General features: G+C 36.8%; 1 long non-coding RNA gene across 2 annotated transcripts; it reads right to left on the bottom strand.

Moving 5' to 3' along the window:
• Positions 1-671: 671 nt before the first annotated feature.
• On the bottom strand, positions 672-15,809 carry LOC137237265 (uncharacterized). 2 transcript variants are annotated; one of them, XR_010948886.1, is made up of 3 exons: positions 15,649-15,809; positions 1,580-1,858; positions 672-1,006 (listed from the first exon to the last, which is right to left on the bottom strand). It is a non-coding gene; the product is annotated as an uncharacterized lncRNA (long non-coding RNA). The 2 variants fall into 2 exon arrangements; XR_010948887.1 differs by lacking the exon at positions 15,649-15,809 and adding an exon at positions 13,183-13,331.
• Positions 15,810-26,400: the final 10,591 nt, after the last annotated feature.

Raw genomic sequence — 26,400 nt, 5'->3', positions numbered from 1 at the left:
CTTTCATGGCAGAAATACACTCGGAGTGCTCCCAAACACTGCCGAGGGGCGACCCACTTATAAAAATGTTCTACTAATTGAAAACCCTTGTTTCCAAAATTTTGATGTTGCTTTGCCCTGGGCGTCAATCCTAGATCTGCGGTGTAGTAGGCGGAGACGGCCGCCGTTTCCTGAAGTTATAGCGCCTGTCTTATTCACACCGGAAATTTCTATACTCGCAACCGTAAGTTTGCTCTTTACTTTTGATTTGAAACTATGTTGAGGCCATAGACTTCTTGTTCTATTCAGTTTGAAATCGTTTAAGTGATGAGTTATTTCAAATTTAGGCTTTTTCAAACTTTAAAAGTAGAACTTTTCCTATGAGGTTTGCGTTTGTCCGTGGAGCCCCTAATTGGATATATAACCAAGTTTTTATAAGGTTTCACAAACATAAATATTTATTTATACTTTTTGTATATTCAATGGTATCATATGATAAATAAGACTCATATCATAGCTCATTATAGGTCATTTATTTTTTATCCTTTTTAGTACAGTTAACAGTTACAGTCTTGTAATTTGTAATTTTACACAATAAAATTTTCAAAATAACCTAATACCTCTTTAACTCATGCTTACATATCGATTTTTCGTTCTAACGGCACAAGTGTATTGGTTTATTTTTTCTTTTGTCTTATTGCTATAATAACATCGATCGTTTGTAGTCATTTGTAAAAATATGTTTCTAAGTTAGATTTTTCCTAAATACAAATAATCTCATTTAAAAAATTCCGTCCATGGTATGCCTCGAAATTTCTCTCATAAATTGTTGCTCGTGATGTTGTCGCTACTTTAGTTACTAATGATGATTCCGTTTTTGTGCTGGGGTTCTGTAAAGAATATGCGTATTCACTGGCTAAATTTTGGCTAAAATAAGACCTTTGCTGTCGTCGCTGATACAGGTACGACCAAACTGCCATAACAGCTAACTGAGCCAACAAAAAGCTGGAGATTGCTAATATAAGACCTAGAAGAAGCAATAAAAATTTATAAGATTAACTAGACACGACAAATTTTTTTAAAAATTAGAAGTTTTTCTCACAATACAGAGCGAAAGAAAGCACATGGCCTATTAGAATTTATATGGGATAAATTAGAGAATTAGAGGGTGAAGGAATTACAGTCAAAATGTCATGGTGTTTTACATACAACAGAGTAGAAAAATGGCATTGGAAATTTATTTTAAATTTTATTGATTCAATTCTTCTCGTTTTTGTTTTTGATATTTTGAGAAAAACTTCAATGAATTTTGTAATTGGAACTACGCAATCCGTGTTCGAAATTATCGTCAAATTTTTTTTTTATTTTTTTTTATTTTTCGAAAAGGTTTTTGAGATTATTTTGGATAGTTTCTGTTACAAAATTCATTGATTTTTTTCTTAAAATGTCGACAATAAAGAAATTAAACAAAAAATAATTAGAGCTATTTTTTATAAATTGCTGTTACTGTTTTTCTGTTCGCTGCTGTAATTATTCCTAGATGACAAAACGCCTTGTTCATACTTATAAATCAACATGTATGTTCTAAGCACATACATACCTATTGCATTAACGTAATGTCCTTGCTCCACTCCATATTTGCCAATTAGTGCCTTTTTCTTGCTCGCTTCATTTTTGATTGATTTAACTTGTTGTTGTTGTTATTGCTTATTGAAACTAAATTTGTCAGTGATCTTAATTGATTGCTACAAGAGCATATCTTCTTGATTTGGTTGAGTTGTTGTTGTTGCACGCCTGCTGCGTAAAAGTAGATGCCGTTTTTGGTTCAAGCTTAACTTATGCTTGTGATTGATGTTTTCATCTGTTCCTTGTATTGTTTCTAAAAGAAAGAAAAGAAGAGAGATATTCCAAAGTTAACAAAACTAAAATGTCCCTTAAAAAAGTTGTTCTTAAATTTCGTTGCATCGGTGACCTAAGAACGGAGTGATAGAATTAACTTTAAGAGCAAGAACGCATATACAGATTCGATGTAAGGCAAGTGTACTGTGATTTCATTCCTAGGAGACACCAAGCTGCTTCTTTTACCCAGAATAGAACAGAAAACTTAGTCGTCATAGGCGCTGCGAACGTTTGAGGACCTGTCCTAAAGGCAGTGAAATCTTGGACCTCATCCTACTCTGCTCAAAAAGTCATCCACTCTGTTTAAATCTTGCTCTATGAGCTGTTACGTTGTTGTTTTTGTAGCTATTACGACACTCTTCGAAGATTTTGGGGAGTGTTACCGATGTTGGTTGTCCTTAACCGTGACAGATGCGTTCGTTTCGGTTACGACCAACATCAAGGTACAACCCCGACCATCGCGCTACACAATAACTTGAGTCTTTTGGGTATTTTAGTCACCTTTTACAACAGGTATTCCTGGCGCGCGTATACATTCTAAGCACTATAACCCGCTAGGGGCACCATTTAAGTCTCCAACTTTGGTAGAGAGGACTTTTGGTGAATTATTGAATTAGTGAATTGGTTATTAACGGATCGGAATGGAAATCGGAACATAATAGATAATATACAAAGAAGTCTTACATCGGACGAAAGTAAGGATTAGAAGAGAATGAAATAAAAAATAATTTTGAAGAAAAAAAACTAAACCTAAACGAAATGGAAATCAAACATAGATTTTAAATGCCTAACTAGAACTTGTTACGCTTATGACCTGGTTCGTTTACCTACTATTGGTGTTACCTATTACCAGTGAGGTTACCTGGGTTATGGCTAAGGGCATCTCCAAAAACAGAAATGCTATGGCCTGACGATCCGCTGGGTAGGCTTGCGTTATCGACTGAGCTCGCCGGATTGGGGTGGGTCTGTATAGATCGATGCTGGTGACAACTAACCACAGGTTGACAAAAAAAGAAAAATTTCGTACCCTTGTGCTATGTCGATGGTGGAATACCTACCCTATAACTCGAGTGTCCACTCTCATGATGCACCTTCATCGTCGATGCAGTTCATCTCCATGGAATCGAGATTGGCCCTTCTGCTTTCATTAACCCTCCCTAACATTGTCGACCGTGGCCAGTATTGGTCGACCCTAATGCCAAACCTCCGTCCATTCGTCCGTCTGTCTAGCCGAGGCGATCACCCACTTAACCCCTAATCATCACACACCACTTCGTTTGTACCTAGAAATTCATTTCTTTTATTATGTATCACTTATCTAAAACATGTATCACTTATTATATAATACATTGCTCCATTACTCTCTCTTATCACCCTAGCGCTACTACCACACTAACCATATCTGCACACATGGCATAAGTGCGATTACACACACACTAAATGTACATTGGCTACAATATTAAGCACATGTATACATACAGGCATTTATGTTTATGATTGGTTGTTTGTTCAGTATGATCAAAAAAGACTTCAATATGAATTCCCATAGCCCGCTCTCATGCGGGGTTGTCTCAACCAAGCTCCATTAACCCCTTATACTTTGAATGGAATCAAATTCCTACTAATCAAATGTTCTCGCATGTATGTATATACGACTACGCTTACCCAGGTAGGCTAGTCATCTATTAAATGTCAAGTTAAGCAAACGCACAAATATGGCATATAAGTTAGCACCAACTAAGTCAACATTCGAGCTGACGCTAATGTAAAGAGCTTAGTCAGCAATACGCAAGTTGATGGCTCAAAATACTTAATAATAATTTTGAAGCAAACAGGAAAGGCCCAGACGCCTGATCAGCAAAAACACAAATATTGTGAACGACATCCGGAATTGAATTGGGAACAACATCCGCCACGCGCCGGACGAAATAATGCTGGCAAAGGTAGAATTAAGTTATATTTAGAACTAATTTACCATTTTTAAGTCAGTCAGTTGTAAGCAGTTAGTTGTAAACGTTTAGTTTTAATTAGTGAATAAATAATAATAAAGGTCTTGAGACCCAAAAAAATTATTTTTTTAGTAACCTTAACAAAGGATACAATAATTGGCGCCCGAGCTAAAAGGCTTGGCCTGGTAAACTTATAGTGTTGGAAAATCGGTAATAAGCTTAATAAAGTGCCGCGAAGGAAACTGTTATCAAAAAATTCCAAAAGTGCCACCAGTATAGCATTAACTTTCAAAAAAAGTGCCACAATACAAAAAGTGCCACAATAGAAAGAAAACCGGTAGAAAAAAACTTTCAATAAGTACCACAAATAATAAAGTGCTACGAAAGAAAAACTATTCCAGTTTGTATTACTAAACGATACCTATAAGAAGAGGCGTGAAAGGGGTAGTGAAAACTTACAAACTTCCCGGACGCCCCAACGATACCAGCCAAGGAGCCACCCTCAGCAACAAGGTATAAGCCAGTGTACCACGAGTACCGCCAGGAAAAGGGAAGAATACACACTTATCGAAATGGAGCTGAAATTAATGTAAAATATATATTTAAGAAAAATATTTAAAACAAAAAAATTCAAATCTACTAAACTTTGAAATTTCATCTTAAAAACGCATATTTGAAAAATTTGGAAAGCAATGAGCGAAAACAATTTTTTTTAAGGAAAAAGAAAAATATTGAAAACTAAGTAACTTTCAAAAATATTTACAGTAATTATAAAAAAATAAGAGAACCAAATTACTACATAAAAATTACAATTTCGAAATTCGAATACTTATTGTGAAAGTCACTCAAAAATTTAAATAATTTAGAATTTAATAACTTAGATATTTCATTTTAAAAGTGAAAGTGCGGACATAAAATAAAAAAAAAAATAAAAAATTTAGGAAAATCCTTTTCAAGACAATCTTAATTTTTTTTGTGATTTCAGAAGTCCAGAAAATCAAATCCCTTACCGAAAGAAAAAAAAATCAAAAAGTCCTTACAATGTCAAACCCAAACAATTTGATTAGACCCTCAATGCTTGGAGCTAACCCTCCTGCTGCAACACCAGCACCGCCAAGCGCTAAAAACCAAATTTCACCAGACTTGGCCAATATGATAAGAAGCATGATATCCCTAGCCATAGAGGCAAGCGTGCCTAATATAGTACAGAGTGTCCTTAACAACACAACAAATCCTATCATAACTGATCAAACTATAGACGCCTAATTCCAAAATAATATGAGTGAAATGGATAAGATTCCAGATGTTGTACGTTCATTAAGAGAATTCTCAGGATATGCCTCAGAGTTTAGTTCCTGGAAAAAGAGTGTTGAAAGAATTTTGAGAATTTATGAACCCTCAAAGAGCACACCTAGATATTTCGGCATTTTGAATGTCATTAGGAATAAGATAATTGGAAAGGCAGACATAGCTTTAGAATCGTACAACACCCCTTTAGATTGAACAGCAATTTCCCGCTGTCTAATTACCCACTACGCCGACAAACGAGACATAGGCACTTTAGAGTACCAAATGACATGTCTCATACAAGGACGAATGTCCATTAATGAGTTCTACCAGAAGGTATACGGACACCTATCACTACTTTTAAATAAAATAGGCTGTATGGAGATAGGTGAAGAAGCAGTTCACTTGTTAACTGAGAATTACCGAGCTAAGGCCCTCGACACCTTCGTCAGAGGACTTTCGGGTGATCTCCCCAGGTTACTTGGCATAAAGGAACCAAAGAGTTTGCCAGAAGCCTTACACTTTTGCCTGAAGCTCGAAAACCAAAACTTCAGGGCATACCACGCGAACAACCAGATGTTTAACTCCCGTCAACAAAGCTTTAATTCTCCGAATCCACAACAGCAGCCCTCACGGTAAAATACCCCCAGCCGCAATCTTACCAACAAATCCAACCACAATCAAGGTTTTATCCCGAACTAGCACACCTACCTCAACCCATATCAAATCCCATTCCACAAAACTATCATCAACAAAATTTGAATCCTCCCAACTATCAGCTATACGCCAACCAAAACCCAAACCAGGTAAATAGATACCAACCACAAAACCCTTTTAACCAACAACACCACGCTCCTCCAAGACCACCTAAACCACCTCAAACCATGGACGTAGACGAAAGCGTCAGGACAAGAGCGGTAAATTATATGAACCGCCCTAAAGCTCAAGAAATGGGCAAACGGCCACCTAATACATCAATGATAAACCATCCCCCTATCAAAGTTCAAAGGAACTTTCACATAAACACCGACGGAGCGACGGATAGCCAACACTACCATAACCAACACTACCATGACCAATACTACCAAGACCAATACTACCAAGATCCAAACGACCATAATCAGAACACAACCTTTAACAACGAAAAGGAAGAACCACAGGATCTGAGTGATGTACATTTTTTAGATTGAACAGCTCTTCGTTACCCTACTTTAGATGCAGGACCAAGAGCGGCGAAATTTTAAACATTTTAGTGGACACTGGATCTAACAAAAATTATATCCAGTCCAGCTTAGTAACAAAATCAATAGAAAACGACAACCCCTTTTTTGCAAATTCTGTCAGGGGGAAAAATCAAAATTACCCACCACACATATCTGAACCTCTTCAACTTAGAAAACTACAAGCTTAAATTCTTCTTGCTACCCACTCTCAAAACCTTTCATGCAATACTAGGCAACGGCAACCTAAAGGAACTCTCAGCGGTCATACATACAAAAGAAAATTTTATGGTTATAGCAAACATAAAAAAAATCTTTTTAAGACAATACAGTTTACAAAATGTTAACACAATACAAATTCGGGACCAACACATGACCACGGAAGAAAAAAAACGAAATTAGACAATTAGCACAGAAACACCATAATTTATTTTCAGAGCCAAACGAAAAATTAACTTATACAACAAAAGTAGTTGCCGCAATTCGCAAAAATTCTGACACACCAATATACTCAAAATCATACCCATATCCCATGAGCCTTAAGCAGGAAGTTGAAACTCAGGTAAACAAACTGCTAGAGGACGGAATAATACGCAAATGAAGATCCCCATACAACTCACCCGTCTGGGTCGTGCCTAAAAAGGACGATGCCTCAGGGGAAAAAAAATTTCGAATGGTCATTGATTACAGGAAACTTAATCAAGTAACAATCGCAGATAGGTACCCAATACCCGAGATAAACGAGGTACTTTCCCAATCAAGAAAGAATCGAATTTTCTCAGTGATTGACCTAAAAAGCGGTTTCCATCAAATTCGTCTTAAGGAATCTGACGTGGAAAAAACAGCTTTTTCAGTGAACAGCGGAAAATACGAGTTCACGAGACTTCCTTTTGGCTTAAAGAACGCCCCTGCCATCTTTCAACGGACACTGGACGACATACTTAGGGAATACATAGGTAGAATTTGATATGTATACATAGACGATATAATTATATTTAGCGAGGACGATAAAACGCACGCTGAATATATCGACACAATTTTCGAAACTCTGAACAAGGCAAACATGAAAGTCCAGATTGACAAATGCGACTTTTTTAAAAAGAAAGTCGAATTCCTGGGATTTGTCGTCTCTTCTGACGGAATCTCTACAAACCCAGCCAAAGTACAATCAATATCAGACTTCCCCTACCCCAAAACAATTAAAGACTTACGCTCATTCTTGGGTTTATCCGGATATTATAGAAGATTCATCCAAGATTATGCGAAACTAGCAAAACCACTGACATCCCTACTTCGAGGAGAGGAAGGAAGAATGTCTAAAAGCAGTTCAAGGAAAATTCTAATAAATTTGAATGAAAAAGCAAAAGAAGCATTCAAAAAAATTAAAGCCACCCTCACATCCAAAGATGTTATCCTACAATACCCCGATTACAGTAAAGGTTTCGACTTAACTACAGATGCCTCACAATATGCCATAGGCGCAGTTTTGGAACAGAATGGCAAACCGATCACATTTATTTCAAGAACATTAAAAAAAGCTGAAGAAAACTATGCAGTAAATGAAAAGAAAATGCTTGCAATAATTTGGGCTTTAAATTCCTTCAGAAATGACCTATACGGCACAGCGAAAGTTATTATACACACTGACCATCAGCCACTCACCTATGCCTTAAGCAATAAGAACACTAACTCTAAATTGAAACGATGGAAAGCAATACTAGAGGGATATAACTATGAAATACAATATAAACCAGGAAAGGCCAATGTAGTTGCAGATACATTATCAAGGCCATTTGAGGTAAATTCTTTATCAGTCGCGACGCACTCAGACGACAGTTCATCGCACAACCTAATCCCAGCAGTAGAAGGACCCATAAATGCCTTCAAAAACCAACTTTGGATCTCGCTAGGAGATGAAGAAAGCTATCAGTTTAAAATACCATTCCCGACCTATCATAGACACTTAATTTGTAAATCCCACCTTTCAACCGACGATTTAACAGCACTACTAAAACGCTACCTAAATCCTTCAGTGATAAACGGCTTATTTACCTCTGAAGAAATAATTGGAAAAATTCAGGAAATCTATCCCCTTCATTTTTCCAATTACAAAATTCGCTATACCCAAACAAAAGTACAAGATTTAGTAAACGAGGATGTTCAAAATGAGGAAATATTAAAAGAACACACACGAGCACATAGAAATAGGGATGAAAACAAAAAACAACTAATACAAAAATATTACTTCCCAAAAATGACAGCAAGAATAGAAAATATAATTAAACAGTGCAAAGTTTGTAAAGAAAATAAATATGACCGTCACCCTAATAAACCACATCTACTTAAAACCCCAATTCCCCAGTACCCTGGTGAAATTGTTCACATAGATATCTATAATACGGAGAAACGCCTGGTACTAACAGCAGTAGATAAATTTTCTAAATATGCCCAGGTAAGAATAATACAGTCAAAGGCAATAGAAGATATCAGAGAACCTTTGCGACAAATACTCTTCGCATTTGGTGTACCTAAGACAATAGTTATCGACAATGAAAAGTCGCTAAACTCACTATCCATACAATTCATGGTAGAAGATCAACTTGGAATTAAAATCTTTAAAACACCTCCATACGCAAGCACAGTTAATGGTCAAGTGGAAAGGTTTCATTCCACCTTATCGGAAATTATGCGCTGCCTCCAAACAGAACGCACCCATCGTTCATTTCAAGAACTATTAGATAGATGCACATATGAATATAATTACTCCATACACTCAGCAACAGGAAAACGACCTATAGAAACATTTTTCGGTAGACGAGTCTCGATAGACCCAGAACAATACGAGAATTCACGGCGAGAAAACATAGAAACCCTTCGGAAAAGACAAGAAAAGGATTTAGAAATCCATAATAAATCACGGAAACCCATTAAGACATACACTCCTGGTGACATAATTTATGTTAGGATTAATAAAAGAATAGGATCAAAACTCACTGCTAGATATAGGAAGGAAATCGTGAAAGAAGATAAATCTAGTGTAGTAATTACTGAAAAAGGAAGAATAGTACATAAGAGTAACATTAAGACTTAATATGATTTTAGTAAAAGAAGAAACTCCCCCTTCAAAATTCTCTCTTACAGACTTCTTGTGCACCTAGTGTACGCGGACTTTAAAATAATATATTACTCCAACTCTCAACTTGCAACATTTAATACGGGACAAACCAAAATTCAAACAGGAACTTACAAAATTATACATAAAATAGATCTGGACGTATGCCAAAAGACACTAAATGAACTTAGCCATACCATTAAGACACAAATCAATGAAGGAAACCCCCACTTGCCCATTCTCAATAACGAATTAAGATCAATACAAGATTATTTGAATAGACTTAAACCAAGAAAATTTAAAAGAGCAATTAATGAACTAGGAACCATCTGGAAGTGGATCGCAGGAAATCCCGACCACGACGACCAAGTCATCTTAGAAAATGAAATAAATAATATAGTTGAAAATAATAACCAGCAAGTGGTAATTAATAAAGTAATTTTTGATAAAATAAATGAAATTACAGCAATTTCTAATAAAATCGCGAAATCCATACAATCGGATGAACACACTCAACATAATTTTGCTATTGAAATGAAATATAAGTTAAAAATTATCAAAGGAGAAATAATTAATATATACTATGCGATACATTGGGCTAAGGCCGGCATAGTCAACTCCTATATATTTTCAAATGAAGAAATTATATTAATTAAGTCAATATACGAAAAAAACAATTTTACCCTAAGTAGTATAGAAGAATCACTAGAAATCGCAAGCGTAAAAATTGCAACAAACGATAAAATGTTATTTTACATAATAGGATTGCCAATAAAAAATGAAGACATTTGTGAGTCAATTTTGATAAAACCTATAAAGATAGGAAAATTTATTAATAAAGTTCTTTACGAGGACATTGTAACATGTAATAATAACTTAGTATATGGAATTGAATCTAAATGTAAAGAAAATAATAATGTAAGAATATGTAACCGTAAGGATATAGTAGTCATTAGCAACACTACCTGTGTCCCACCTCTACTGAGAAGCAAGCCAGCTGAATGCGTTTTTGGTAATAATCAGCACATCCCAACCGTAGAAAGCATCACTCCTGGCATCCTACTACTAAATCAATACAACGGCACCATAGATATCGACAACCAAAAAGTAAACCTGACAGGGTCATACGCAATACAGTACCATAATTCCACAGTTCGTATAAATAAACATATATATTCTTTTAACGAACTACTAACCAACAAACCACTACCTGCAATTCTCCAGTCAAATGTCCCATCAAAGCAAGAAGAAGAAATCCTAAGTTTGGAAATGATGTAGGAACTCCATATAAATAACACAAATCGTATAAATTCATTGCGCACAAAACACAAAGCCGCCATAATCACAAATTTTTCTCTAATAATCATGATAATAATCTGCCTAGGAGGACTTTCGCACCAGTAATAAGAAGACATTTTACAAAGGAACCAGAAGAGCTATCAAGCTACAAAGTAAGCATCCAGGTAAACGATAACAAGGAACCTGTAGCATCCGAAATCCCTACCTTAACAAACGAGGACGTTCGTTTTTGGGGTGGAGGAGTTAGCACCAACTAAGTCAACATTCGAGCTGACGCTAATGTAAAGAGCTTAGTCAGCAATACACAAGTTGATGGCTCAAAATACTTAACAATAATTTTGAAGCTAACAGGAAAAGGCCCAGACGCCTGATCAGCAAAAACACAAATATTGTGAACGACATCCGGAATTGAATTGGGAACAACATCCGCCACGCGCCGAACGAAATAATGCTGGCACAGGTAGAATTAAGTTATATTTAGAACTAATTTACCATTTTTAAGTCAGTCAGTTGTAAGCAGTTAGTTGAAAACGTATAGTTTTAAATAGTGAATAAATAATAATAAAGGTCTTGAGACCCAAAAAAATTATTTTTTTAGTAACCTTAACAAAGGATACAATAATTTATATGTGCATGAGCTATCAGGTAATCATTCATAAAGAGTGAATTCAAAAAAACTTCAACATGGGACTCTGCAGCCCACGCTGGAATTGTATGGTTGGTCTTAAAGCTAGGTTAATCATCAATTTTCACATTGGATGTATTGTGTTCGTGTTAAATAAATGTGTCTGGTTGTATGGATGGAATTGCGCTCACTAACGCATGCTAACTACTTATTAAATATGACGTTGAGTATATGTACATATGTATACATGCATGTCTGCTTATCATCAGCCACAATATATGACCATAGTTATCCTAAGAGAGTGATCAAGAAAAAAACAAGAAAAGAAACCTCCACATGCGGCTCTGTAGTCTACGTTTACATTTGTTCGCCTTGCTTCAGGCTCGTTGTCAACTAAATATGTTCTAGATATATAGATACGTTCATATATATGTACATGTATGGATACAATTGTGCTTACTATCGCATCCGGTCTACTGCCTAGACCTGGCACTTTGATTAATGGATATGATGTCGATCAAATGGACATGCAAATGCAAGCGACCACCTGTGGCATAATTACTTACTCAAGAAAATCAATATACAATATTCATTCAGTAATCCGCATGTATATAGATATAAGCGTACCTACTGACCCGTACAAATCGCTGTACCGACAGGCAGTTTTATTTCATTGCTCGTCCGCCTGAGTATATGCAAATATATACATACGTATGTGTGTCCATTGGCAACGAATCCTTAGAAGAGTAGTAAAACGAGATCCCTTTATTGATCCCAGCGTATATCATACACACAAATTATGCGCTATCAATACTGTTCATGAACAGACATCGCGCTAAGATACAAATGCGTACACACCTAGATCAGAATTGAGTTTTTCTTAGCCACTTGCACGCAAATTGAGCTATTGTTACTTTATTTAATAATCGCACTACCTCACGCCTAGTACGTAAAAGAATGGCAAGCCATTTCCTGGGAAGTCTTCTACCCTTCCTCTTAGCCGAATCCTCAACTGTTTAGCTTTACTAGCTATCACCCCCGGCGCCTAGTTATGAGCTAGCGGAATGTGCGTTTTGTTCGCACTCAACAACTTCCTTTTGGCTTGAGCCCTATTCCTACACTACTGCGCGCTTGCAGTCCCTATATTAATTTCTTGTATGTTTTCCTAGACAATCACGTGGGTACATATATCTGTAATTCACAACGGGCAGAGAATTTCAGGGGCTATTTATTATTGCGTGGCATGTGTGCTTGAACATATGCGCTATTTACCCTATAAACGCATGCTCATAGCCCATGCAATCCACTGGCATGAATCGATACTTATTTGTACTTATCGCTAGTTATAAACTGCGATCTGCTATCGCTCGCTCGTGTCGGTGTGCCGCATTGATGGTGGGGGAAGTATCTAACTGCGTGTGTGCATTTTACTCTCGCCGAAATTTGTTAGAGCGTGCCCGTTCCTGGTATGTAGATAAAGATACAATGGCCAGCGCGCCACATGCCCTACGCCAACGCTTATAGCGGCTGAGCGCAAAATTCGCAAATCTTGAGAAATTGGTCGTATCTGATTCTCTCACTTGCCAACCTCTGCGCGCTGTCTATGCTACGAAACAGAACACTTACCCGTTTTGTTGATTGGGCTTACTCATTATTTACTGTTCTGTTTAGGTGGACAGCGCCCCGAATGCACACTTATATGTATTTAATGTTGCTGGACCAATGACACTGACGTTGCTGGTGAATATGCTGACGCTCGTTGTCTGTCTAGGGGGTTGTGGTATGCGCCGCCGTATGCCTTAATATGCCTACCCGCTGTGTCACTGCGTGGACGTGATGCCGCAACTTGGGAATGATGGCGTAATCCTTATTTTTCTGCTCCTCAGTGGGCGAATCCTTTTATTGCCCTCTTTCTCAGTGGTGCCAGGTGATGGTTCATTGCACGCACGTATATATTTCTTTTGTTTTCTTTTGCTTGTTGTTCGTTCGGCTGCCTGTTTTAGAAAAGACGGAAATCGAGCAACGCTAACTTAGCTGTGACAGCCATTTGCAGGCATGGTGTGTTCGCAAATTTTTGTGTATTTATCTGTCACGCATGGATGTGCCAGTTTTTAAACATTTACTTTTCCGTTCTACCTAAAGGCTGATGCACATCTCACGTAGCAAACTGGAATGAAACCGAAACTAAACAGAAACCGAAACTAAATATACATTTTGAAGAACACTAGGTAGGTAGTTAGGTAGGTGAAATGGCTCCGACACTGGTCGCCCAAGTAGCTATTTAAAGCCGTTTTGATGCTATGTAACTCGTCTAAAAACCTACGGAATGTTACGGTCAATGTATTACAACCACCCAGAGTTGTTGATAAAATTAAGAATATTCGGGATTGCTATCACAGATAAACCTCTGAGGTCTTCCAGAAACGGGGTTCCACATATTTGAAACACATTTTTTTCATGGGTGTGCTAACAAAAAACGGGCAGGGCTGTCCTGGGCTAGTCATGGAAAATGAATCACAGTGAGAGAATAACTATTTCGCATCTTTTTGATTTTGGAGTTTTTGAACTTGAAACATTCTTTTTACAATGACTTTTTTTCCAAGGGTGGACTAGCAAAAAAAGAGCGGGCTATCATGGACTTACCTTGGGCAATCGAACCACAGCGCAAACGAAAAAATATTTTTCTATCAAAAACTCGCATTTCATGGTGTTACGAGTCACAATTTATACCTATAGCTGATTTTTATTTCGAAATATTAATACCCGGAGGGTGTTTGAGAATTTCTTCCTTATAAAAAATGAGGCTATTCGCTCTTCCTATGGAGAAGAAGTAGGACACACTTTGGGAAAAATTGATAAAAACCATGCGAAAATAAAAATGAGCTCGGTTCTAAAAAAGTACCCGGTCTCAAAAACTATCTGGCTCCAATAATATTCCGGGCCCAAAAAAAAGTACCCGGTTGTAAAAAGTATTCCGCTGTTTAAAAATATCCGGCTCAAGGCTTTTAAACATCTTTTGGGCTTTTAAAAAGTATCCGGCTGTAAAAAAGTACTCAGTTAAAACAGTACCCGGTTATAAAAAAGTTCCAGGATCTAAAAATGTACACAGCTCTGCAAAATAAACGATTCTTAAATTCTACGTTGTTCAAAAAAGGTACCTGGTTCTAAAAAGGCTCTGAAAAAGTACCTGGTTCAAACAAGCTAACAGTGTTGAAGAGGTAACTTTCTAAAAATATAGCCCGTTCTTAACGTAACCGGTTCTGAAAGAGTACCATTCTCTGAAAAATTTCCCTGTTCAAAAAAAAGACGATTCTAAAAAAGTAGTTAGTTATAAAAAGTAGCCGGTTCTAAAAGAATCCGTTAATGTAAAAGTACACGACTCCCAAAAAGTACCCGGTTCAAACAAGTAGACGGTTCAATAAGGTAACCAGTTCAAAAAAACGGCCATTTCAAAAAAATACCCTATTCTAAAGAATACGTTTCTGAAAGATTGCCGGCTCTGAAAAAGAACCTGGTTCAAACAAGTAGACGGTTATAAAAAGTTACCTGATTCAAAAAAGTATCGGGTTAAAAAAATTCCGGTTCTTTAGAGTAGTCAGTTCCGAAAAAGTACCTGGTCCTGAAAAGTTCCTGGTTGAAACAATCATACGGTTTTAAAAAGCAGCCGGTTCTTAAAAAACTAGCCTGTCCAGAAAATACCCGATTCTTACAGTACTCGGTTCTGAAAAAGTACCTACCCCGATCTGAAAAAGTGACTGGTTCAAATAAGTATACTGTTCTAAATTAGTACCCGGTTCTTGAAAAGTGCCCAGATCCGAAAAAGTACTCGGTTCTAAATAAGTAGTAGGTTCTCGTTTTTTTGAGAACATTTTTGAGATTGATTTGCATGGTCTCAGTTACAAAATTCACGGACGTTTTTACAAATTAACGAAAATAAAGAAAGAGTTCAATTAACGAAACTTTCCTAAAAGTGCCACTGCTCCTTTCTTGCTCGCTGCTTTACATACTTACCTTCTTGTTTTATCTCAAAATCCATGTCGCTTTGTTTTATCTTATTCCATGTAACGTACTTAATCCGTACTTAAGTTTTCAAAAATATACAGCACTAATGCAAATGGTTTTCTTATACGCAGCACCCTACGACAGCAACACTAATTATGCCCATATTTAGTTTACGTGTACATCTTTTTCTTCCTTATTCATCATTAATTGCATTACTTAACTTTTTTCATTTTGTATTACATAGTCCCAACATTACACCTCCGCTACGTTGCTTACCTATATGGTGAATTCAAACATAAATCACGACACTCAACAATGCTGCCAACATCTTGATACACTGCATCCACCGTTTTCAATATGCGTTCAGGCAAACGTTTAAACTCGCATAATTTATTTGGCTCATCAATACAGTTATTCTCTAGATAATCAACAGCATCATTTTGTTGCTGGAATGCGCTTGTGCCGGTTAAAGTAATGCGATCCATTTCGGAAAGCTCACAAGTTCTTGTTTGACTATAATAGTTTGCCGATCTGTGGAGAGAAAAAAGCAAAAAAAAAATCTATAAAATAGGTATAAGATCAAGGAATGTTTAAAAATAAATAAGGAAACGAAAAAAGGAATAGCTGCAATAAAAAAAATATGTAAAGTGAGCAAAAAGTGGTCAATATGAACCAATTCATGCAACATTTGCTCCAGTTAATGCAAATTTATTACAATTTTATGGAGAAGTTAAAGCTCATAAATCTGTGTACCCCATTGCCTATTGTTTACTATTGTTTATTGTTTGCTATATACATATTAAGCCATTATTCAAGGCTTATTTTGCTATTAAAAATTTAAACAACCATCATTAAGTCAGCTGAAGTGTGTAAAAATGAGCGCTTAAATTAAATCGATTGGTAATGATTTGTTATAAAAGATAGGATACAGGAGCGCCGGTCGTATATTCCAATTATTTATTAACAGTTTATTATCCCATTGAGCTTGACAAGTGTTTAATCAGCTTAACTAGTAGGTAATTGTTAATTAAAGCAATAGCTAAGCAGTTTATTGTCGACATGAAGTGATAGGTTTCACTGTACAACTCGGTAGCACCTTTTTAAAAAGTACTTGGCCTTAAAATAAGTACCGGGTTAAAAATGTATCCTTATTTAAAAAAAGTACGCTGTTCTAAAATAGGACCCGTTTCTTACAAATTATCCGATTCTGAAAAAGTACGTGTTTCTCATAAACTACTCGGTACAACAAAGTAGCCGGTTCCAAATAATACTCAGCTCTAAGAAGTTCACGGTTTTAAAACTTACCTGTTTAAAAAACTTACTCGGCTCTCAAAAGCACTAGGCTAAAAGGGGACTCAGTTTAAAAAGTACCCGGTTCTAAGAACGTATGAATTTGGTTCAAAAAACTAAGCGGTTGAAAAAAGTAGCCGACCCTATAAAATCTGGTTCTGAAAAAGTGCCTGATTTTTAAAACGAACCCCGCTCTTGAAAACTACCAGGATTTAAAAAAGTATCTGATAGAAAAAGAGCGCGTTCAAAAAAATCACACGCTCCCAAAAAAGTAGCAGGTTCTAAAAAATTATTGGTTTAAAAAGTATCCGGTTCTAAAATTGTAACCGGTTCAAAAAGTACCTCAAAGAGAATCCGTTTCTGGAAAATCTGATAGAAAAAGAGCGCGTTCAAAAACATCACACGCTTCCAAAAAAGTAGCAGGTTCTAAAAAATTACTGGTTTTAAAAAGTATCCGGTTCTAAATATGTAACCTGTCCAAAAAAGTATCCTAAAGAGCACCCGTTTCTGGAAAATTCAAAAAAAAGCACTCTGTTCCAAAATGTACTAAAATGTAAAAAAATATGAGAGGTTCAAAAAAGTACCAGGCGCTTAAAAAGTACTTGCTTAAAATTACCTGATACTTACAACGTACCACGGTCTAAGGATGTACTCGATTATAAAAGGTACCTTGGTTCAAAAAACTTGACGGTACTAAAAAAATAGCCGGATCTAAAAAAGGACCTGGTTCTTAAAAAGTACCCTGTTTTTGAAAAGTAAACGACACCTACGTGGCTCTAATAAGTGCCAGACAAAAAGACACGGCTCGTGTTCTAAAAAAGTATACGGTTCAAAAATAAAATCCAAGATCTAAAAAAGTACCCCGATGTGAAAAGGTAGCCATTTAAAAAATGTACCCGGTTCCAAAAATGTACCTGGCTCCTGAATGGTACCGGGTTCAAACAAGTAGTAGATGTGACAACAATACGTAGTTCCAAAAACAGTACCCAGTTATTAAAAGAAACCGGTTCTAAAAAAGTATCCGGTACTAAAAAGGCACCCGGATCGAGAGAAGTTAAACGGCATCCATCACTTAGAGTTTCTTCCGACCATGTAGAAATATGCCAACAATGGCACGCAAATATTTGAGGGGGGTCAAAACTAAGCAATCATCTTATACGAACTGTATCTTAATATATATAAAAACACGTGTCACACAATTGAGGCCAATGGACTCCTAAACTACTGAACCGATTTTGAATTTGTTTTGCACCTCGTGTTTAGTTTGGTCTAACTTGAAATATAGGATAGGTCACTAGGGTCTCTAGGGCCTCGAGATATAGGCCAAAACGTGGACCCGGGTACCCCTAGAGTGTGTTTATAGAATATGGATATCAAATGAAAGCTCTTGATGAGTGCTTTAGTAGAGGCTAATTTTCATACCCCTGGGTGACTAGGGTCTTGATATATAGGCCAAAACGTGGACCCGGGTACCCCTAGAGTGTGTTTATAGAATATGGATATCAAATGAAAGCTACTGATGAGTGCTTTAGTAGAGGGTAATTTTCATACCCCTGAGTGACTAGGATCTCGGGATATAGGCCAAAACGTGTACCCGGGTACCCTAGAATGTGTTTGTATAATATGGATATCAAATGAAAGCTGTTGATGAGTGCTTTAGTAGAGGGTAATTTTCATACCCCTGTGTGACTAAGGTCTTGATATATAGGCCAAAACGTGGACCCGGGTACCCCTAGAGTGTGTTTATAGAATATGAATATCAAATGAAAGCTGTTGACGAGTGCTTTAGTAGAGGGTAATTTTCATACCCCTGGGTGACTAGGGTCTTGATATATAGGCCAAAACGTGGACCCGGGTACCCCTAGAGTGTGTTTATAGAATATGGATATCAAATGAAAGCTGTTGATGAGTGCTTAGTAGAGGTTAATTTTCATACCCCTGGGTAACACGGGTCTCGAGATATAGGCCAAAACGTGGACCTGAGTACCCCTATAATGTGTGTATAGAATATGGATATCAAATGAAAGCTATTGATGAGTGCTTTAGTACAGAGTAATATATTATCCAGAGACGGACTGGACTGGGATTAGGACTAGGACTGGGACTGAGACTCGGAGTGGGACTGGGACTGGGACTGGAATAAAATACATACCTCCTTATGGGACAGGCAATAAGGGATGCAGAAGAATGAGAAGAAATTGAGAGAAGAGAAAAGAGAGAAGGAGATTGAGGAAGAGATAGAATGAGACGAAGATGGAGATAGATGAAGCGAAAAAGACGGAGGGAGGAGAGAATAAAAGGATTAGGAAAAAGTGAAGAGGGGGGAGGGCAGAGTCAGACTAAAAAGGCTTATTAAAATGTATGCAGATTGGCCAAATTTAGGGCAGGACAACGTCTGCCTGGTCTTCTAGTTACATATAAATCTAAAGAAAAAAACTTTTTTAAAAATAAGCTTTTAATATTGGTTAAGAAAATTAACTAAAAAAAATAAAATTAAAGAAAAAAAACTTTACACCTAAATTATTAAATCTTACAGTTTATATCACAGTCCTAATTGTTCTAATAAAAGCGTGTTAAATTTTTATGGTATAATTAAGAACAATTAGGACCTCCTTTTCTTGCTATCACAATGTAACACGCTTTTATTAGAGCAGTTAGGACTGTGATATAAACTGTAAAATTTAATAATTTAGGTGTAAAGTTTTAATGTTAAAAATATATAATTATGTACAATATGGAATTTTTTTGTCGCAGACAAAAAGCCTAATTATCGTTAAAGGTTACAATGAATTTACAAAGAGTTATATTTCTTTACAGTCAATTTATTTTTTATTTTTTGGTAATTTTATTAACCAATAATAAAACTTATTTTTAAAAAAGTTTCTTTTTCTTTAATTTTATTTACTTTGTAGTTAATTTTATTAACCAATAATAAGCTTATTTAAAAAAAAAAAAATTGTTTTTCTTTAATTTTACTTTTGTTCATTTTGTTCCAACGAGTATAGGACAAAAACGGTACATCCCCCCAGAGGTGCAATATAGATGCATAAGGGCCTCAGTACAACAGGGTTTGCCCTGGTGCCCTCAGGCGCAACGTTAGCGATATTAAATTTGTATACACCCTCATATCATTCAGCCCTCGGCATGCTCGTTTGCATACAAAAATTGATGTGTAAGTATAAGCTATGATGCATATGGATACAAGCGACAACGGTCTCTCGCGAACTATTATCGTGTTTGGTCTGCTTTCGTATGAAATTTTAATTGAAATACGAGGCAAAGGTTTGGTTCGATGGGTGAATTTCAAAGCGCAACTGCTAGCTTAGCTAATCAGTTATCAGCTTAGTGAAAGAAATTGTGCTTTTGACAAGATATGTTGAGCCAACTGTCAACAACCAATCGATAAAAACGTTGAGTGAATGGAGCGGAAAATGTTTATGCTCACGAATGTATCGTAAAATTGCAACTGTGCGTTCCAAGAAGTTATCACTAATCAACTTCGCCAGCAGTTGTACTTTTGGGATGCGCCCCATGCTTTGTTCAACTCATTCGAATGAATTTGTATATATATGCATACAGATGTTCACATGTTCTTGCAACAACAAAACGTTAACTACATACATACATATGAATATATAGATTTTCGAGAAAACATATCGTGTGTGTTTGCCAAAACTGGCTTCACTTCGGATATCAGCATCTTCGGTTGTCAGATCTTTCGTGTTCAACGCTAATGCGGTGCCAGGATGAAAAAGACTCTTAACCAAATTAATGATACGAATGGATATGTTTAAATAACCCTGACTGAGTATGAGTACACGATTTTTTATATCATGATCCGAATATATTGGGGCATATTCATAATCGAAATAAAATGTGACTAAGTTAGTTGAATCATTTTTGAGAGAGCACATATAAAAATGTGTCAAACAGTGTTAACTAACTTAAAATAATATTTTATGCCATGTCGCGTTCAGTTTACAACTACTCATTGCAGATCTCTGCTCTGTGGGTAAAATCTGTTTTAAGATAAAATTCCAACTTTCGCTTAGCTAAAATTCCATCGCCAAAAATCTGTAAAACAAACTCAAGTGCGCAGAAAAGTATGTAACATTTAGGATAACAGCCTAACTTCTACGTTCGTTGTATACACAGACAAAGCGAAGTTACCTTCATTCTTGAGCCGCTGTAGGTTATTCACCATCCCTCTAAACAAAAAACTGGAAAATGACATGCCAACCTAATAAAACCGCACTGCGTTTTTTTAGCGCACGCAAACAACCGGCGTTTTTTGCCCTAACCAAAATAAGCATGCGTTGCGACAATGTAAATCATGTGTGCAAACGTCAAATCTAAATGTCACGCAGAACAAAAATTGGAAATCGAGTTAGGTTTTCGCGCAGCAAATTCAATTTGGGTTGCCCTCATACAAGTTGTATGTGCATGAGACATTTTTGACAGAAAATGACTTGCGTGCGTTTATATTAGGTTGGCATGTAAGTGTGGGATTCACCACGTGGTAAGAAAATTTTCTCGTATAAAATGGCAGGGTGAATCCCATACCCGCGTAGTAATCCACGGATAGGTACCGCTGTAGCTAAGCCGGGTTTGTCTGGGACTTAGGCTTTTATTACTTGTGAGCACAAATCTTTAGCGATAACTCTGTTATCGATTTATTTATCGAATTCTCGCAAAGTAATATTTCATTGTCATCGGAGTTATACATGCGTGCAAATTTCAGCTCAATCGGACACCGGGAAGTGTATCAAATTTAACTTTCCGGATTTGATTACAGACAACAGCCAAGTGAAACTAAATAAAAGTTTATAAAAAGGAGCGTTGGGAGAGTATTAGGTGCATAACAGCCTCTGGAGAATTAACTTTGACTGTCTTAAAAGTAGTTAGTTAAATGAAACATGAGGCTTTCGACTTGACTACACCAGGACAATACAGACTGGAAGACAATGAAATGATCTTTTCCTGATAGACGGGTTTCCTTAAAGGCATTAAAATTCAAGTTCGCGTAGGAGTTGAGCACCACTGACGCTCATAAGGTATCCCAAAGTCTCCCTTTTCTGGATCTCCGAGCATAGCATTTGCTAATGAGGCCGCTAATAAAGGTCATTAAATTGATACAAACGAAGCGAACAAGTTCAAACGACTATGTTATGAGGTAAATTGAGGAACATGCTGCTATTGACCCAGATGATTGTAGCATCTCAAGGCTTTTGTGAATATATGTGGATGACTAAGGACAGCAGACAAGAGGATTCAACTTTCTGTATTTCTTTCCGACAGTCTGGGAAAGGTTGTGATGGTGTATAAGTTACTTATCATTAAGTTAGTGGTTAATGAATAATACTTAGGAAGTTTCTGATGGGACAAGCTAGCCCCTCTTCTTTCCAAACGTAAGTGTCCAATTTCATGCCATTTAATTCATGAAGACATAAGAGCGTCGAAACGCGCAGGAGATAAAGGGAAATTTAACTTTTCCTGCTAACTTCTTCGCCGTAAAGCTGCATAATAGCAAACAGGAAACAATTGGATGTTAGTACGTTGCCTCGACCAAAAACTTAAGCCTGAGTTTTTTGTCTGAAAAGGTTGTATGTAATATGACATATATGCACATTTGTTAATGCAAATATCTTTTTAAGTTGAAAGAGAATTTGATAGCTGTAACCTCAGCATCAACGTCCCAGTAAGTAAGAGTGCTTAGAGGCAAATAAGATTCACAGACCCAAAAGTTCGAGACGAAAAAAAATTTCGCCGAGGCAGTCGTGCTAGTACCGCAGCACAGCGGAATCCTATGCGGCAAAGGACCGCTCACTTTCGCAACACTCCACCAAATTTCGGGTAGAGTTTTTTCGGCAACAATAACAGCAACAATTTTTTTTATTTAACTGCGATAATTTCTTAAACGCATGATAAGGCCCTCACGGACATCCCTAAAAAGGCGTCGGACTGTTATACAAAAGGTTGCCCGGTGTACTCCGTTCTTAAAGACAAATACCCGAAATGCGCAGTTTAGGAAAGCAACCTCCCCAGAGAGACGGGTGTTACTCGAAATCAACTTGGATCTGGACACTAAAATAGGTGAAACTTTTATAAAGCCAGAAACAACGCCGACATACCCAATGTATGTCCCGCTTCTAATGTAATCCCACATGACACCAACCAGGGCATTTTTTAAGGATTTTTCACTAGGTGGCCAAAAGAAAAATATCTCCTCGAACTGAGATGTCGACTCTTGATAAGTGGTTAAAAAAAGTTGATTTGAAGACCTCGACGAATCAAGATCAAAACAAAGGAAATAATGACCTGAAGAGAGTAAGCACATATTTCACTGATACATTTTTTCGACACCTGTAATTCACCGATAAAGCTAATTGTCTGTTTTAGTATGTGTTTAGGACGATTCCAAAAAAGCTATAAAAGCGAATAACGACGATGGAGACAGTTCTCCTCAATTTAAAGAGAATGAAATTATCGGTAAGTATTTACGAATCTTGCTCATTGAAAATGAATGTATTATATGAGCCGTTATTTTTGAAAGTGGCACAAATCCAATTTTTCACGATTCGAGATATTGAATGTTTTGCGTTTGGACTAATTCAAAAATATTGTTAACGGTTAATAAATGTGAGTTTTGCTCTTTACGTTGTAGATATGTTAAATATGTATCAAAAAAAATTGTAATTGTCTAGTTTAATGCCCTATTATATTAGTAAATGCCAAAAAAATAACGAGTGACGACTTTTATTGTATTTATCCTCTTTGCTGCAAGCTGCAAGACAGGAGAATTTTTCTGCCACAAAAAAATAAAACTCGCGTCATGCGCTACATCTATACGTTCTCCCTTTTTTAAAAAACCTTTTTCTGTATTTTCTCTGAATTTTTTGAACTAAGCTCGGACTGGAGCAGCTAAGCTAGACACTGACTACTATTTTATTTCAAAACTTGTTTGACTTCAAAATTTTTTATTCTGTATTTATGTTAATGTTGGCAAGAGAATAGTGGAATGGGAAAATTTACTTTAGGTTTATTATATATTTTTTCAGTTGATGTTGATGATGAAGCACCAGGGACATCAAAAACGACATCCGGCACATAGTACAAAGGCTACAAATTAGACCTGTCATGGATGTTGCAAAACTATGGATTTCTTCAAAAAACAATTTAACTTGATGGAAAAAGAAATCGATCATTTATTTGCTCTTCAATCTGGAGAGAATTCAAAACTGAAGCCGCCTAAGTATCTAAAAGAGGAACAGTTCCCCTTGCTGAAGGAATTCGAGTTGACGGGGAACAAAAATAGAAGATAATTGTTGGTCACATTGAGTCCAGTGTCCACTCCTTTGCAGCATAAGCTCAAAAGTCGGCTGAATTATGGAAGCAACAGTCCGAAAAACATCCATGGGTAAATACTCTGAACAAAAATCGTGCGGGAGTATTAGATGATCTAATTTCATTATGCCTGGATGTCTACAATGATTCTTTGTTAGAAACACGCACAGCTCGATCTTGGCACGCTCTTTCGCTTGCAGCAATACGCGCAAAATCAACACAAACACAACTCAACGATGCAAATGACTGGGATATTCAACTTGACGATGTTCAACCTACCACATAAAGTCTTCATTATAGAGATCCAGTGGTTTATGCTGAAACGCTTCACATTGTGGGAGAGTTGGAGATGAGAAAAATTGGAGAAACTCTCAAATCTGCTATTTGCGTGTCTTTACAAATTGATGGGGTGTTGATCGTCAGAACAAAGACATGAAATATATCGTCGCAAGGTACGTGACCAAGGAAAATCCAACAGTCGTCGAAAATCTCTTCATCGGAGCGAGGCAACCAGAAAAGACAGGTGCTGAAGGATTGAAGCTACAGTTACGTCGTGTGAAGCAAATAATGGTCCAACTGATGCATTAGTGGGAGTTACGACTGGTGGTGAAGCTGCTAATACAGGATCTGGAGCGGGCCTGTGGAAACTTCTCGAAGATCACTTGGGACACAAACTGATGACAGTTTGGTGTTTCTGTCATAGATCTGACCTGACTTGCCCAAACATTTTTTATTATATGCTGACAAAAATCCTCGAGCACGTGCAGAATTTGTAGAATTTATATATGTCACGGAAGTCGTGAGTACATATGTTCTTTTCCATATAAATCCTCGTTGACAGTATATTTGATGAACTATCATTCATTCGTTGATAAATTTCTTCGATTAGCACCAAAAAACTTCATTAGAATTAGCAAGTTATATATTTTTTGACATTTTGGGGAAATCATGTATGTTCAGAAAATTTCTGACATTATTTCAGTTAGGTGTTGTTCACGCATTTTCGAAATTTAGTTGTGGCCATATTATGATTACTACGTGGCCACGGCGGACTACTACGTGGCCATTTGGCCACGTTCGTATTACTTAAAAAATGCCCTGACACCAACCATCTTTTCAACGCCTATAACACACTTATCTCCCTGTTGAAACTGCAAGTTTCCTCGGACTCTCGTTATAGGACATTGATGACAATTAGTGAGAGGTCACACCTACTGGGCGGGACGAAGCACTGCTACAACAACAACCCCAATATGTTTTTAAGCCTTATATGAAAACATATCCATTTTTATTCGACGAGATAGGATTTTATTTACCAATGATCATGATCACTAAATCCGAAATAGACAAAAGCTTTTTAAACTGGTGATATTGATTGTGAAGTGCAAAGGCCAGACCCCTTACCAAGGACAGAAAAGGCACGGCCTACGCCGCGACCAAAATGGTGAATAATATCTATGTCAGTTATCTTCAGTATCAGCTATATGGGGCATTAATCTGTTTTTATACTCAGTTGAGCAGAGCTCACAGAGTATATTAACTTTGATTGGATAACGGTTGGTTGTACAGGTATAAAGGAACCGAGATAGATATAGACTTCCGTATATCAAAATCATCAGTACCGAAAAAAAATTTGTTTGAGTCATGTCCGTCCGTACGTCCGTCCGTCCGCCCGTTAACACGATAACTTGAGTAAATTTTGAGGTATCTTGACGACATTTGGTACGTAGGTTCCTGGGCGCTCATCTCAGATCACTATTTAAAATGAACGATATCGGACTATAACCACGCCCACTTTTTCGATATCGAAAATTTCGAAAAATCTGAAAAGTGCGATAATTCATTACCAAAGACGGATAGAGCGATGAAACTTGGTACGTGGGTTGAACTTATGACGGAGAATAGAAAATAAGTAAAATTTTGGACAATGGGCGTGGCACCGCCCACTTTTAAAAGAAGGTAATTTAGAAATTTTGCAAGCTGTAATTTGGCAGTCCTTGAAGACATCATGATGAAATTTGGCAGGAACGTTACTCGTATTACTATATGTATGCTTCATAAAAATTAGCAAAATCGGAGAACGACCACGCCCACTTTAAAAAAAAATTGTTTTAAAGTGAAATTTTTACAAAAAACTTAATATCTTTACAGTATATATGTAAATTATGTCAACATTCAACTCCAGTAATGATATGGTGCAACAAAATACAAAAACAAACGAAAATTTCAAAATGGGCGCGGCTCCGCCCGTTTTCATTGGATTTGTCTAGGATACATTTAATGCCATAAGTCGAACAAATATTTACCAATCCTTGTGAAATTTGGTAGGCGCTTAGATTCTGGGACGATAATTGTTTTCTGTGAAAAAGGGCGAATCGGTTGAAGAGACGCCCA

Source organism: Eurosta solidaginis, chromosome 1, assembly GCF_040869045.1.
Source record: "Eurosta solidaginis isolate ZX-2024a chromosome 1, ASM4086904v1, whole genome shotgun sequence".
NCBI classification, from domain to species: domain Eukaryota; kingdom Metazoa; phylum Arthropoda; class Insecta; order Diptera; family Tephritidae; genus Eurosta; species Eurosta solidaginis.
Note: the sequence above shows the minus strand (reverse complement) of the source record. Positions and strands in the feature narration are given on the sequence as shown.